The sequence below is a fragment of the Euprymna scolopes genome, chromosome 46 (assembly GCF_053919585.1).
Source record: "Euprymna scolopes isolate OS-2025 chromosome 46, ASM5391958v1, whole genome shotgun sequence".
Classification (NCBI taxonomy): Eukaryota; Metazoa; Mollusca; class Cephalopoda; order Sepiida; family Sepiolidae; genus Euprymna; species Euprymna scolopes.
The window spans coordinates 191,004,599-191,019,549 of NC_136527.1; the positions used below are offsets into that span (position 1 = coordinate 191,004,599).

Here is a 14,951-nt window from a genome sequence, read left to right on the forward strand (position 1 = left end):
ATTTAATAATAAACTTAAATAGAACACTTAAAACAATCCTCTCACTATAAACAATAACTAACAGACCGCTACTTAATAAATCGATTTTCCTTAATGTAATATGCAATGACGTCATTTCTCAATCGTCTATTTTACACGAATTATACTATATATAGGACTGAATGAATCATTAACGTAATGGACCTTTTGTATATATTAATCAAATTCTAAACAAACAAATAGACAGGAATACGAATTTATACATATATATCTTAAAATAACAATAAGAGTAATTTGATATATGTGTGTGTGTCATAATGTAAGAATGTAAGTAAATTTTAAAAATGCCATCAAAAATGTATTTATTGCATACACGTTTTTGTCTTCTTTAAACATAGGTTTTCATGATATAATAATATGCAAAATTATAAAAATATTGAAACATTTTTGTTAATCTGTGTTAGTTTTGTGTTCCCCCCACTAAATTAGTTGAAAAGGTTACAGTGATAGTTTATACATTTTTATTTTCTAATTATTTATGTTTTCTTTTTTCTTTTCTCAATCCTATTAATTTATCTTAGGTGTGTTACTTACAATGATATTCTATACATTATAATTTTTTATTTTTTGACTCATCTTCACACGAACCAAGGCATATTACAACTTGAATGTTAACAAGAATGATAAAGTTATTGGTTTATTCATATGAATATAAATAGGACAATAATTTGGTTGTTATAGTAATATTCTATACATTATAATTTTTTTATTTATTATTCATCTTCACACGAAACAAAGCATATTACAACTTGGATGTTAATAAAAATGATAAAGTTGTTGGTTTATTCATCTGAATATAAATAGAACAATAATTTGGTTGTTATACTTATAGTGATATTCTATACATTATAATTTTTATTTTTTGATTCATCTTCACACGAAACAAAGCATATTACAACTTGGATGTTTATAAGAATGATAAAGTTGTTGGTTTATTCATATGTATATAAATAGGACAATAATTTGGTTGTTATACTTATAGTGATATTCTATGCATTATAATTTTTTATTTTTTGATTCATCTTCACACGAAACAAGGCATATTACAACTTGGATGTTTATAAAAATGATGAAGTTGTTGGTTTATGTAACATTTGAACTTCTACATATCAGTACAATTAGGGAAGCAGATAGCATAAAGACTAGCTGTTCTAATGAAGAAGCTTTTAAAGTAGAAAGTTTTCTGGCATTAAGGGACCTCAACAGTGAAGGGGTGAGATTTTGCTGTCAAGCAGGTTTGTCGTGGATATGTACATCAAAGGGGCACAATGTAATGAGTTCATCAGAGCACATTCCATTAAAAATATTTATAAAACAGTCACAGGATACAACATTGCGACGAGATGACAGGAGTTAAAGCCGAGTTGACAAAGTGGGACATAATATCAGATAAGACTTATGCACCGGATGTGAAAATGATAGTTCATGTGCGGGCGAATCATAAGTTGTATAGAGGAATATTTTTGATTGGCCCTATAAAAGAGGGAGACTTATGGTAAATGCACCGGATGTGAAAATGATAGTTCATGTGCGGGCGAATCATAAGTTGTATAGATGAATATTTTTGATTGGCCCTATACAAGAGAGAGACATATGGTAAATGCACCAGATATGAAAATGATAGTTCATGTGCGGGCGAATCATAAGTTTGTAGACGTACAGGATACTCTTAGTCGTGAATAGTTTTCTAGCAAGATAGAAGGAGTTAGTTTCCTTACAGCAACTTTTGCAATGTCTTCTATGTATTTGTTCCAGTTCATATTTCCTGTTAAGCCAATGAGTTTGAAGGAAGTATCCTCAAGAAGGGAGTAATTTATACAGTTTTTTTGTCTTATATTTGTTCAATTTCTCAATCTTAGTCTATCTTAGGTTTGTTTGACGAAATATATTTGTTCATTCATTTAATATGAAATTATTTGTAACTACATAATTTTATTTCATCAGTTATAGTTTATTTACTATCAAATAATTTAAGAATATTACAAAAACTTATTTTTAAAATGTGTTCTTTTCAATATTATAGAATGTGCCCTGATGAACTTATAGTAATTGTACCCCTTCTATGTACATACTTTTTAATGTCCCAACAAGCCACAAAAGAACACCCTTTCCTTGTTGATGTATAAAAATGCCGGAAAGCCTTTTACTTTAATAGTTACCTCCCTTAGTCTAAAAACTTTGAAATTCCTTTCCAGTTTCTTGCTTCTTTGAATCTACTTCAATACAGCATTTTAAATGCAATTTAAACAGACATCTCACTACTCCCTGTTAGTAATAATCCCGATTAATAGGTCCTTACATGCGGAATGTTTTATCTTCAGATATTACTCTGAACAGATAATAAAAATTTAACGCTTCCGTATCATTATATAATATCCTTATAGTTTTGTTCACAAATAGAAGTGGCATTGTGACTTATTTTGGGTGAATACGCAGTAGAAAAATTCCGTTCACTCTTAATTAAAGTTATTTGTAACCAGTTATCAGTGTGTTAATGTTTTATCTTCATAAACTTGTAAGGCAACATGTTCAAATAACTACAAACAGATAAATAAAAACATTAACCGTATTATTTATGTTTTTACTAATCATTTTATGACAATACAACTCATGCATGCTGGCAATTTTTTGTACATTTTCTATTTCTTATATCTCTATCAATTTGTCAATCCTATTATTTTTGGAACCTTATTTGTAACATTATTAGAGTTTAAAAGTTTTATCTTTAATGATATTTTTATTATGTAAAGAAGAGAATTGTTAGTAAAAGCCATCACAATTTCATGTTACAATTTTGTCTTATAACGTATGAAATTATTGTTTCCCTTCATACAATAATAATTTTGAATAAAAGAGAGTTGCATAACAATTTTGTATATGCCACTATTTTGTGTGTGATTTATAAGACTTCGAATGTATGAAATTATTCGATTCGAAGTGAAGCACAAATTATTCTAGATTGATACCAGTGCTTTGGACCGAGGTGGAACCTGGTGTCACAAAGATATTGCAAGACGGTTTCAGCAACACTCTCAAAATTCAACAAACACTGATTACCCATATTGTCATTTATTATCCTCTTACAGAACACATTAATAAGTCATTAAATTGAGGTTATGTGACTGAGAATTGTATGCGTTTCACATATCATGTCTTCAGGAAATGTTGAAATATGTTGCAATTAAATTTGTGACACCAGTTTTTAGGACATTTTAATAATTACTTTTTAAAGAACAGTCAAAACTTTTTAGTAAATTTAAGGCAATTGTAACTTTGATATATTTTTGTGAGTAAAATAATTTTTTGTTTGGAATTTTACACATCTATTAAACTTTCAAATAGGTTATTCCTATTCTATAAAAATACTCTAAATCCTACACGAAGACTGTTGAATTGCTGTCAATTGTTTTCAACCTTTTTATCACAACTTTTCTTTATATTTTCCAGAAAATATTTGAAGCATTTTCATTAATTAAAATCTTAACTTACAACTGATAATAAATAGAAAATATTTGAAGCATTTTCATTACTTTTAAATGTTAACTTACAACTGATAATAAATAGAAAATATTTGAAGCATTTTCATTAATTAAAATGTTAGCTTACAACCGATAATAAATAGAAAAATATTTGAAGCATTTTCATTAATTAAAATGTTAACTTACAACTGATAATAAATAGAAAATATTTGAAGCATTTTCATTAATTAAAATGTTAACTTACAACTGATAATAAATAGAAAATATTTGAAGCATTTTCATTAATTAAAACGTTAACTTACAACTGATAATAAATAGAAAATATTTGAAGCATTTTCATTAATTAAAATGTTAACTTACAACTGATAATAAATAGAAAATATTTAAAGCATTTTCATTAATTAAAATGTTAATTTACAACTGATAATAAATATAAAATATTTGAAGCATTCTCATTAATTAAAATGTTTACTTACAACTGATAATAAATAGAAAATATTTGAAGCATTTTCATTAATTTAAATGTTAACTTACAACAGATAATAAATAGAAATTATTTGAAGCATTTTCATTAATTAAAATGTTAACTTACAACTGATAATAAATAGAAAATATTTGAAGCATTTTCATTAATTAAAATGTTAACTTACAACAGATAATAAATAGAAAATATTTGAAGCATTTTCATTAATTAAAATGTTAACTTACAACTGATAATAAATAGAAAATATTCGAATCATTTTCATTAATTAAAATGTTAACTTACAACTGATAATAAATAGAAATATTTGAAGCATTTTCATTAATTAAAATGTTAACTTACAACTGATAATAAATAGAAAATATTTGAAGCATTTTCATTAATTAAAATGTTAACTTACAACTGATAATAAATAGAAAATATTTGAAGCATTTTCATTAATTAAAATGTTAACTTACAACTGATAATAAATAGAAAAATATTTGAAGCATTTTCATTAATTAAAATGTTAACTTACAACTGATAATAAATAGAAAAATATTTGAAGCATTTTCATTAATTAAAATGTTAACTTACAACTGATAATAAATAGAAATATTTGAAGCATTTTCATTAATTAAAATGTTAACTTACAACTGATAATAAATAGAAATATTTGAAGCATTTTCATTAATTAAAATGTTAACTTACAACTGATAATAAATAGAAATATATTTGAAGCATTTTCATTAATTAAAATGTTAACTTACAACTGATAATAAATAAAAAGTATTATAAACATTTTCATTAATTAAAATGTTAACTTACAACTGATAATAAATAAAAAATATTTGAAGCATTTTCATTAATTAAAATGTTAACTTACAACTGATAATAAATAAAAAAATATTTGAAGCATTTTCATTAATTAAAATGTTAGTTTACAACTTATAATAAATAGAAAATATTTGAAGCATTTTCATTAATTAAAACGTTAACTTACAACTGATAATAAATAGAAATATTTGAAGCATTTTCATTAATTAAATGTTAACTTACAACTGATAATAAATAGAAAATATTTGAAGCATTTTCATTAATTAAAATGTTAGCTTACAACTGATAATAAATAGAAAATATTTGAAGCATTTTAATTAATTAAAATGTTAGCTTACAACTGATAATAAATAAAAAAATATTTGAAGCATTTTCATTAATTAAAATGTTAGCTTACAACTGATAATAAATAGAAAATATTTGAAACATTTTCATTAATTAAAATGTTAGCTTACAACTGATAATAAATAGAAAATATTTGAAGCATTTCCATTAATTAAAATGTTAACTTACAACTGATAATAAATAGAAAATATTCGAAGCATTTTCATTAAAATGTGAGCTTATAACTGATAATAATGAGCAGCTATGCATGTCTTCCCTGCCAGTACATAGCCTCTCCATCATCAAGACTCCTACAGTGCCACCACATTGGCCACACACGGAAACTTGCGGCCCCAGGCTAAACCTGTAGGAGATCTCAGAGTAGTAGGGGACCTCAGGGGTAGTGTGTTATGGCTCACCGATGTACGAACATGCCCTGACACACTACCAACCCCTACCAACTGTCTTGTGGGTTCCCGTGGTTGAGCAAAGACTAGGGGAACCAACCCCAAAATCAAACACAACTGCCTTGTCGGCCTTATCACAGCAAAAGGCTATGAGATGGGAACTCTGACTTCAAATCCTAATGCTGCCTTGCAGTTTTCCTTAAAATGCTATGGAACCTCATCCAGAAAGAAAAGGTGTAATAGCGGACACAATATGGCGACTGTCTACCTCAGTGAGATTACTTTCGGCCAGAAGCTGCAGCCTCCTCTGCTGCCAGTCATCGCAGGTTCGCTCCACTGGAAATGAGCATTGGAGGTTCAGAGGATGCTTATCTGATGCGCAACAGATACTACACTTAAACTGGGCAAGCAAGTTAGGGGCCGAAGTGGGAAATCCTGTACCGATGTATAAAGCACTGAGACTCCGACTAGTAACCGCCAAGGCTGATGGACTGCATGAGGATGATGATGATGATGATGATGATGATGATGATGATGATGACAATACTTTTAACATTAGAATGAATATATTGCTTTTAAGTAATTGCAAACTAAAACTTATTAGAAGAATTAAAATAATTTAAAAAAATGTAATGCAATCCTGATAATGTTATATATTCTTTAATATATATTTTCTTGGATTCAAATAAAAACGTTAGTGTAACAACTGCATACTAAAATAGTTAATTATTAATAAGATATTTCTAATACATTGTTATTTACTTAATAAACAACTTACATTCCCACAAAATAAAGACCATTGAGACATAATTGGATGCTATGTGAGAGAGAGGCATACAAATAAAGGCACCGTAAGTAATTAAACTAAATGTAAAAAATTGTTTCGCACCTTTTTTATGATCACCAATGTACACAGGGTTTTTATGTAAAACACTTAACGTGCATGCGGCTAGATGAACAGTTTTGTTTTTTCATCCTAATATTTTATCTTTTATATATTTTAAAATAAATTTAATAGATAAACAGTTTTTTTTTCATCCTAAAATTTTTGATTTTATAATATTATTTAAAAATAAATTTAATAGATAAACAGTTTTTTTTTAATCCTAAAATCTTTGATTTTTTGGCTTTCCTTTGTTTTTTAAGGAGGGATAACAGCCTGTGTGTTGTTTGGAGAGGGTGCAGGTATTAATCATACATTCTATTTTTTGTGGTTTAAATAAAAACATATCCCCTCACAGGTAATAAAATTTCAATTTAAATTCTATATTTTTGTTGTTTTTAATAAAAAAAAACCTCCCCTCATTAAAAATAAAATTTAAATTCTATTTTTTGCTTTTTTTAATAAAAAACACCTCTCATTAGTAATAATCTTATTATTTAGAAAGCTATTCTTATCACGAGAAAGAAGGTCCTTGCTTATTAATTTATACTTTCAACTAACAAATAAATATAAGGAACATTTCCAGTGTTATAACTTATTTACTTTTTAAAAAATAGTATGTTACATTAGAAGACGAAAAAATCGTTGATACAAAATGGCTGTCTCAGAAGGCCCAATAATCGTCCAAAAATTTGCAAAATCAAAAAATACTCATATATGCATATGACATCTAATCCCCATCGAAAAAAAACGAAAGAAAACAAAAACTAATATGAATTCCCTGTCTCCCTCCCCCCTGCAACAAAAATTTGAAACTGCGAACGAGTACAAGTATCATTGACTGCTAACTGGTCATAAAAAATGAGTGCTAATTTTACATTAAATAATATAGGAAAGTGATCCCCACTCTAAAATCTGAAATAAGTATAATTAATTTATAATTCCTTTAGTGGGTATTTTAAGACTGTATAAATGTAATAGTAAAAAATAAACTCAATTTTTATTTTTTTTAGAGTTAAACTATGCTGAGTTAGATTGTAAAGACTTATGAATATTGTTTTCTACATTAAGTAATTGCTAATTGATGATAATTGATCATTTTATGTAAACTTTATAAAAGAAAATGACGCATATTTAAAATATTACAAATTGGATGAAACATAACAATTAAAACGGAATTCTCCAACGATATAATATATTTCTTTAAATCTTAAAACAATGAAATATAAAAAAAGGTTTTCGTGAGCAGATGTATTAACAAAAAGCTTAATTCAATCAACTTCGAATTAAATTATTTTCTCAGAAATCACATATTTTTAATAAAAATCTAAATATCACATTGAATAAAATATTTAAAAGATATTTTTTAAAATCATACTATTATTATCATATTTTATTGGATTGCAAAAATAAAAATAAATAAACTTATTTTAATGTTAAGATTATATTAAAAGTTATAGATTTGATTTTTAGAGTAAAAAAAGAAAACAAACTTACGTATATTTCCAGGAATTCAATACGAAAAAAACATCGGGGTGAATTCGTTTTTCTTTCGTGTTAAAAACACAAAAAATTGTTTTGTTTGTTAAGATTTCTTTCGTAAATTGATGCAGCTTTTGTTTTGTCCAATTTATTAAGAAATAAAATAAATGAAAATATAAAAGAATCAAAATTAAAAGATAAAAAACGTGAAATTATTTAAATAGAAAATCAACTGCTTAAGAACAAAGAACTTAAGGTCATCGTAATAACACGGTGAATCATTATTTCGTTCCTTGTGTAAAAATGTCTGTTTATTAGTTAAGTATGCCGAACTCTTTCCCTTTCAAGTTTAGATTGGATTTGTCAACGTGTATGAATTTCTTTATAAAATGTCTTTTCTTTTTTGTATAAATAAGATACATGATGATTTAAAAGTCAGGTTTATTTTATTTTATTATTTATTTATTTATTTTTTGGAAGACTGGCCATTTTATTATTATTTGGATTAGTCAAACTACTGTTAACATCCAAGATGAGAAATGTAGTCAGAATAATCAGTAGATTTTCCGTTTAGTTGTACAAATAGCCTCGAACCATATAATCACTAAAAGGGGACTCTTAAAGGTCAACACCGGTATCGAGCAGAAGTTTGTTTACATGTTTCACAAAGTTTAAATGGTTAAAATATAATCACGTAATTATTGAAAATGTGATCATGTGATTAAAATTTAATTTTTTTAACCACGGTGTTTAACAAATTTAAAAAATCATAAAAGATGAAGTTTTAAAATGATTAAACGTGTTTTATTTTATAATTTAAAATGAAAAACATTGAACAATAAAAATAACATTTTCAGTACTTATGTATTGTTGGTACTGTGTTGAAATGATAATGTTATTTCATTGAAAGCCATTCTTAACATGGGGAGGGTATTTTGTAAATATATCTGTGCTTCCACCTTACAATTAAAAAAGAAAAAAAAGATGTCGTAAAACTTTAATTTAACATGAAAAACTATTTAAAAATAACGCGGTACCAAAAATGTATAAGCACCAAATTTTGGTTTAATTTTACAATAGATATTTTTCTCGGATGCATATGACGACATATAGTACTGAATTATTTTTATATAGTTTTTATTTTTTCAGTTTAAATTCAAGTTTCAAGATTTTTTTTAATTATATAAAGTTGTAATGTGGAAGCATAAATTAGTTACAAAACACCCTCACCTCCTCATATTAAGAATGGTTTTCAAAATAATAGCGTTATTATTTCAGCTCGCCACCAAAAATACATACGTATCCAAAATTTAATTTTTATTGCTCAATGTTTTTTCATTTTAAATTATAAAATAAAATGGGAACTTGTACATTTTAATAAACACATTAAAAATGAAAATAGCGAAACAAAAAAAGGGTTATATTGTACGCATCCATTATGGAATGAAGTTCTCTGGAAAAAACTTTCACTTAATTTGGTCAAGTAGTTTTTTTTTAAGCAAAAAAAAAACAAAAACAACAACAATTTGTTATGATACAATACCAATTTTTAAGAAGAAAATCTATTATTTAAGATGTGAAGGATGTGTCGGCACTTTAGACTGAGTTATCTCCCCATAGCGTGTTCTAAAAATCCAAACACGGCCATCTTCAGCGCGCTGTCATATTAACATGTTTTTCCGCCGTAAAAAAAAAAAAAAAAAATTCTCTGAATTTTTCTTTCAGAGAACTTGTCCATAACGTATACGTACAATATAACTTCTTTTCAATATTTTCATTTTTTAATGTCTTGGTTAAACTGCACAAGTACCAATAAAACATATTTAATCATTTTCATAAATGTGGTAACGAAAAATACCTGTGCACATCATTCAACTTTGTTTGGATGCCCAATTTTCGAGGTGATGGTTGATTGGTTTAACCAATAGACACATTAATTCTGCGGTAGTTTGTCAGAGGTTTTCATTCATCAATCAATATCGAAAGAAGACACTTTCAGTTGTTGAAGGCGACAGCTCGGCGGATTTCTTACGCTTACGAGATTGATATGTTCAGAGCAAACGTTGGTAATGTATACATGCAGATTAGATTATATCAGAACGTTGCAATTGAAGTGGATGATAAACTGGTCGAGAGAATTGGCCTTTTTGTGGCGTGTATAGAAACGGGCAATTGGGAAAACAGAAACAAGGAGTCCTTACACTCGTTTGTGAGAGATGAAGAGATACAGACGGGAGTTAACTGGAAATTAAAGTGGTTTTCTGCTCCGAATGAGACGTAGGGTAGAATTTCTGATTTTGATTATATTATCGGGGTGAGCGCATACGCAGACCCCACACTTAGATATAGCACGTCCGAGTCATCAATATTTAAGCCGATCGCAAAGGTCAACCCAACCGCAGTGCAATAAAAGGGCCGCACTCTGGGGGAACAACATTTATGATCACCGTTACCCCTATGTAAGGTAAGGGTATTTATTTGCTCCCTCACCGAGCAAATTAGGCACAAGGCCGATTTTAATGTGAGGAGTGAAGGGGAAATGGGGACCAACTCCCCGGGGAGTAGGGGAGCTGGATAGTGACAATTGGTATGAAGCGTTGTCCCTACATTGACCAAGGTCTTTGCTGGTCTTTGCTTGACACTTGTTGCCCAGACCCCAAAGGGCCTGGGTCTGACTTACGTCAGGTAGGTAGTTATTTGCTCCCCCACCGAGCAAATTAGGCACAAGGCCGATTTTTAAAGTGAGGAGTGAAGGGGAAATGGGGACCAACTCCCCGGGGAGTAGGGGAGCTGGATAGTTACAATTGGTATGAAGGGTTGCCTCTACATTGATCAACGTCTTTGCTGGTCTTTTCTTGACACTTGCTACTCAGGCTCCGAAGGGTCCGGGCCTGACCTACGAAAGGTACGTATTTATTTGCTCCGCCACCGAGCAAATTAGGCACAAAGCCGATTTTTAAAGTGAGGAGTGAAGGGGAGTATTTATTTGTTCCCACACCGAGCAAATTAGGCACAACGCCGATTTTTAAAGTGAGGAGTAAAGGGGAAATGGGGGCCAGCTCCCCGGTGAGTAGGGGAGCTGGATAGTGACAATATGTATGAAGGGTTGCCCCTACATTGACCAAGGTCAGGTATTTGCTGGTCTTTGCTAGACACTTGCTACCTAGACCCCGAAGTGCCCGGGCCTGACTTACGTCAGGGAAGTAAAGGTATTTATTTGCTCCCCCACCGAGCATATTAGGCACAAAGCAAATTTTAATGTGAGGAGTGAAGGGGAAATGGGGATCAACTCCCCGGGGAGTAGAGGAGCTGGATAGTGACAATTGGTAGGAAGGGTTGCCCCTACATTAACCAAGGTCTTATATGTGGGGTTGCCCCCACATATGGTCTTTGCTGGTCTTTGCTTGACACCCGCTGCCCAGGCCCCGAAGGGCCAGAGGCAGGGAAGTATAAAATTTTAAGGCCGCCCACTAGTGTTTTTATATCATGCATTCATACACTCACCACTGACAGTAATCAATAAAATACTAAATATGTTCCATATAATTCTCACCAATATCAGTATATCACATTTTATTCACCAATAACAAAATTCATAACAAAAAAATTACTATCATTTAAACTTACAAACATTTTCACAAAATACCTTAATTAATTATTAAGTTACTGATAACAAAATCAAATGAATATCAATTATTAAGTTACTGATAAGAATATTAAATGAATTTTAATTATTAAGTTATCAACAACAATATTAAATGAATTTTTATTATTAAATTACTGATATGAATATTAAATGAATTTTAATTATTAAGTTACTAATAACAATATTAAATGAATTTTAATTATTCAGTTACTAATAACAATATTAAATGAATTCTAGTGGACCTTTTTCGAGGGAATATCTAGCTCACATACCATTACAATGTAATAAGAATAGTTGCATTTCAAAAATATGCTAAGGGGTTACTTAAGGTAAGGACACATATTTTAATGGTTGATGAGAAAATGCGTGATGATATGTTTGCATATTTTAAAAACTTTCTCCAACTGCCAAATCAAGCAATCAGAAACTCCAAAATCAACAATATCAACCATAATTAAATTTTAAGTATTAAGGTACTGACATTAATATTAAATATGGTTAGTTCATTTGATAATTTTATGTTTATTTTTCAGAGTTGATCCAGAATCCATAAAAAAATAATGAAGCAAAAAAATGTAAAAAAAATTTAATAAATCACTGAACATTTATATCTAACAAAGTTGTTTCTTGCAGATAAAACAATAAAACAATAAAAAACTACAATAAAAAATGAATAGTTGAAATATTTTATTATTACAGCAAATAGTAAATAGCGAGATGCAAGGGCAGGTAGTTGACTCTTTTGTTTTGGTTAGTTTTTAAGCACTTGAGCATTTATTCAATATTATTGAATAACAGATTTATAATATCAGATTGTAAGCACTCCATCATTCAACATTCAATTTATTTGCAGGCAACGGAATATAAGAAATAAGGTATCAAATTTGGAAATTCATTTTACGATGTTGACATTAAGGATTTCTATTGTTCAATGTAAAAACATGCTTTGCTAATTAATCCAATCAATGCTTAGATTTCTGTGTCGCTTTTTACAAATCTTAATAATGATATTGTTAACCAAAATCTATATCTTCATACAAAAACACTTCTGCATGCATTCTGCTTCTTCTTTGAAGTATCACGTTCTGGCATATATATATATATATATATATATATATATATATATATATATATATAGTAATAGAACTCAGGAAATGAAAAGACAGGCTGTATTAGTTGCAAAAATGGCAGAACACAGTGATTTGCAAATTGCACAATTTCTAAAAAGTTGCCTGATTGTTTGAAAGTTCGCAAAAAAATGGCAGAATTTCTCTCATTTTGCTTTTGCTTGTTCTTCTTTGAAGTAACATCCAGGAAAGAATTCTGCATAGATGCTGCTAACGATATACTTTACATATATACTTGTCATGTTGCATAGCATCTATGTAACATTGTTCATGTAAATGTGTCCCTTGATGTATGTATAATATTTTCTTTTCTGTTTTGGTAGTATACAGCGTCGATTGTTTTGAGAGCGGGTGCATACACATATTAATCACAACTGCAACAAATAATATATAAGACAGTTTTTTTAAACATAACTAAAATACAACTTTGTCTACGTGACACAGCACACAAAAGGGAAACATACATTATCTCCATGTTTTTCACTCTCTTAATGGTTGTCACACTAAAAAGGAATATATATTCTTCTGAACGAAACAGTATAACACAAAGGTATATTTTCATATAGCTTTATTCCATGTCTGTGAGATCTATTAGATCTATTGGATTTTCATGCAATGAAGTTTGTATAGCAATTTAATTTTTCAGTTTCATGCAATTCTTTTTATTGTTTGACATCGTTACTAGTGAATCAATCGTCTTTCCTGAATCGAAACAATAAAATTTCTATCCAACCAATCCATATATTGTCATCATATTTGGCTTTACTACAAGAAATCAATAATAATTTTAATCAAATACAGTGATTGTTGTTTATCTCATTCAAAAGTTGATTTAAAGAATTTATGTTCAATATCCTTACTAGTTGATCAATCTGCTTTCACGTCTCACTTAATCTCTGTATTCTGCTATATAATAATCGTTCCTTTGTCCAGTCTATTACGTCACCAACCAGGTCATCTTATTGTTTATTATAAACAGTAATTTTATTTAAAGAATTTCAAAGTATTTGCAACAATTGATTTATAAAACTATTTTTAAAAATGCAATTTTTATTGACTTTCATGTCAACTGGAGTCACAATTTTCAGCAATGTTTGACAGTGTGAAAGTATATTAATCTATGTGGTGTTTTGGATTTGAAGTTTGTATAGCAATTTAATAAACATTGCTTCAATGGTTTCTTTCCAATCTGGTGAAACAACCTTTAGATTTGCGTTTAGTTTTTCTACAGAAAGCAAAATATCACATAGTCTTTAATGGATTTTTTCATTCTAGAATCGACCACACTTTTAAATTCCTGACTTTGTTCGCTTTGGTATTTCAAGCTTGTTTTCGTAATTCTAACTAATCATAGTCAGGGTTAGAATTATTTACCTTTTTCTCTTTAACCCTCAGTGATGATCTTGTTAATCAGAAATTCGTTGTTGGTGCGAAAAGAAAATCCTCCTACATATTAGTTTTACTTAGTAAATAATTATTAGTTTTATTTAGTAAATAATTATTCATCAATGTTGTATTTTTTAGTAAATAATTGTTCATTGATGTTGTATTTTTAGTAAATAATTATATATCGATGTTGTATTTTTTATCAAATAATTATTCATTGATGTTGTATTTTTTAGTAAATAATCATTCATCGATGTTGTATTTTTTCTAAATAATTATTCATCGATGTTGTATTTTTTAGTAAATAATTATTCATTGATGTTGTATTTTTAGTAAATAATAATTCATTGATGTTGTATTTTTAGTAAATAATTATTCATTGATGTATTTTTAGTAAATAATTATTCATCGATGTTGTATTTTTTAGTAAATAATTATTCATCGATGTTGTATTTTTTAGTAAATAATTATTCATTGATGTATTTTTTAGTAAATAAGTGTTCATTTATGTTGTATTTTTTAGTAAATAATTGTTCATCGATGTTGTATTTTTTAGTAAATAATTATTCATTGATGTTGTATTTTTTAGTAAATAATTATTCATTGATGTTGTATTTTTAAGTAAATAATTATTCATCGATGTTGTATTTTTTAGTAAAATTCATTGATGTTGTCTGTTTTAGTAAATAATTGTTCATCGATCTTGTATTTTTGTAGTAACTATTTATTCATCGATGTTGTATTTTTATTAAATAATAATTCATCGATGTTGTTTTTTAGTAAATAATTGTTGTACAAAATATGATGAGAAAAAAAACTTGTACAAAATCAGTAAATACGTTTAATATTCCATTGTATTTGTTGGATGCCTGAATGTTATG

General features: G+C 28.3%; 1 non-coding gene across 1 annotated transcript; it reads right to left on the bottom strand.

The window, feature by feature from the left end:
- Window positions 1-10,220: 10,220 nt before the first annotated feature.
- On the bottom strand, window positions 10,221-10,383 carry LOC145271689 (U1 spliceosomal RNA). Its single transcript, XR_013866083.1, has one exon. It is a non-coding gene; the product is annotated as a U1 spliceosomal RNA (small nuclear RNA).
- Between the last annotated feature and the right edge of the window lie 4,568 nt (window positions 10,384-14,951).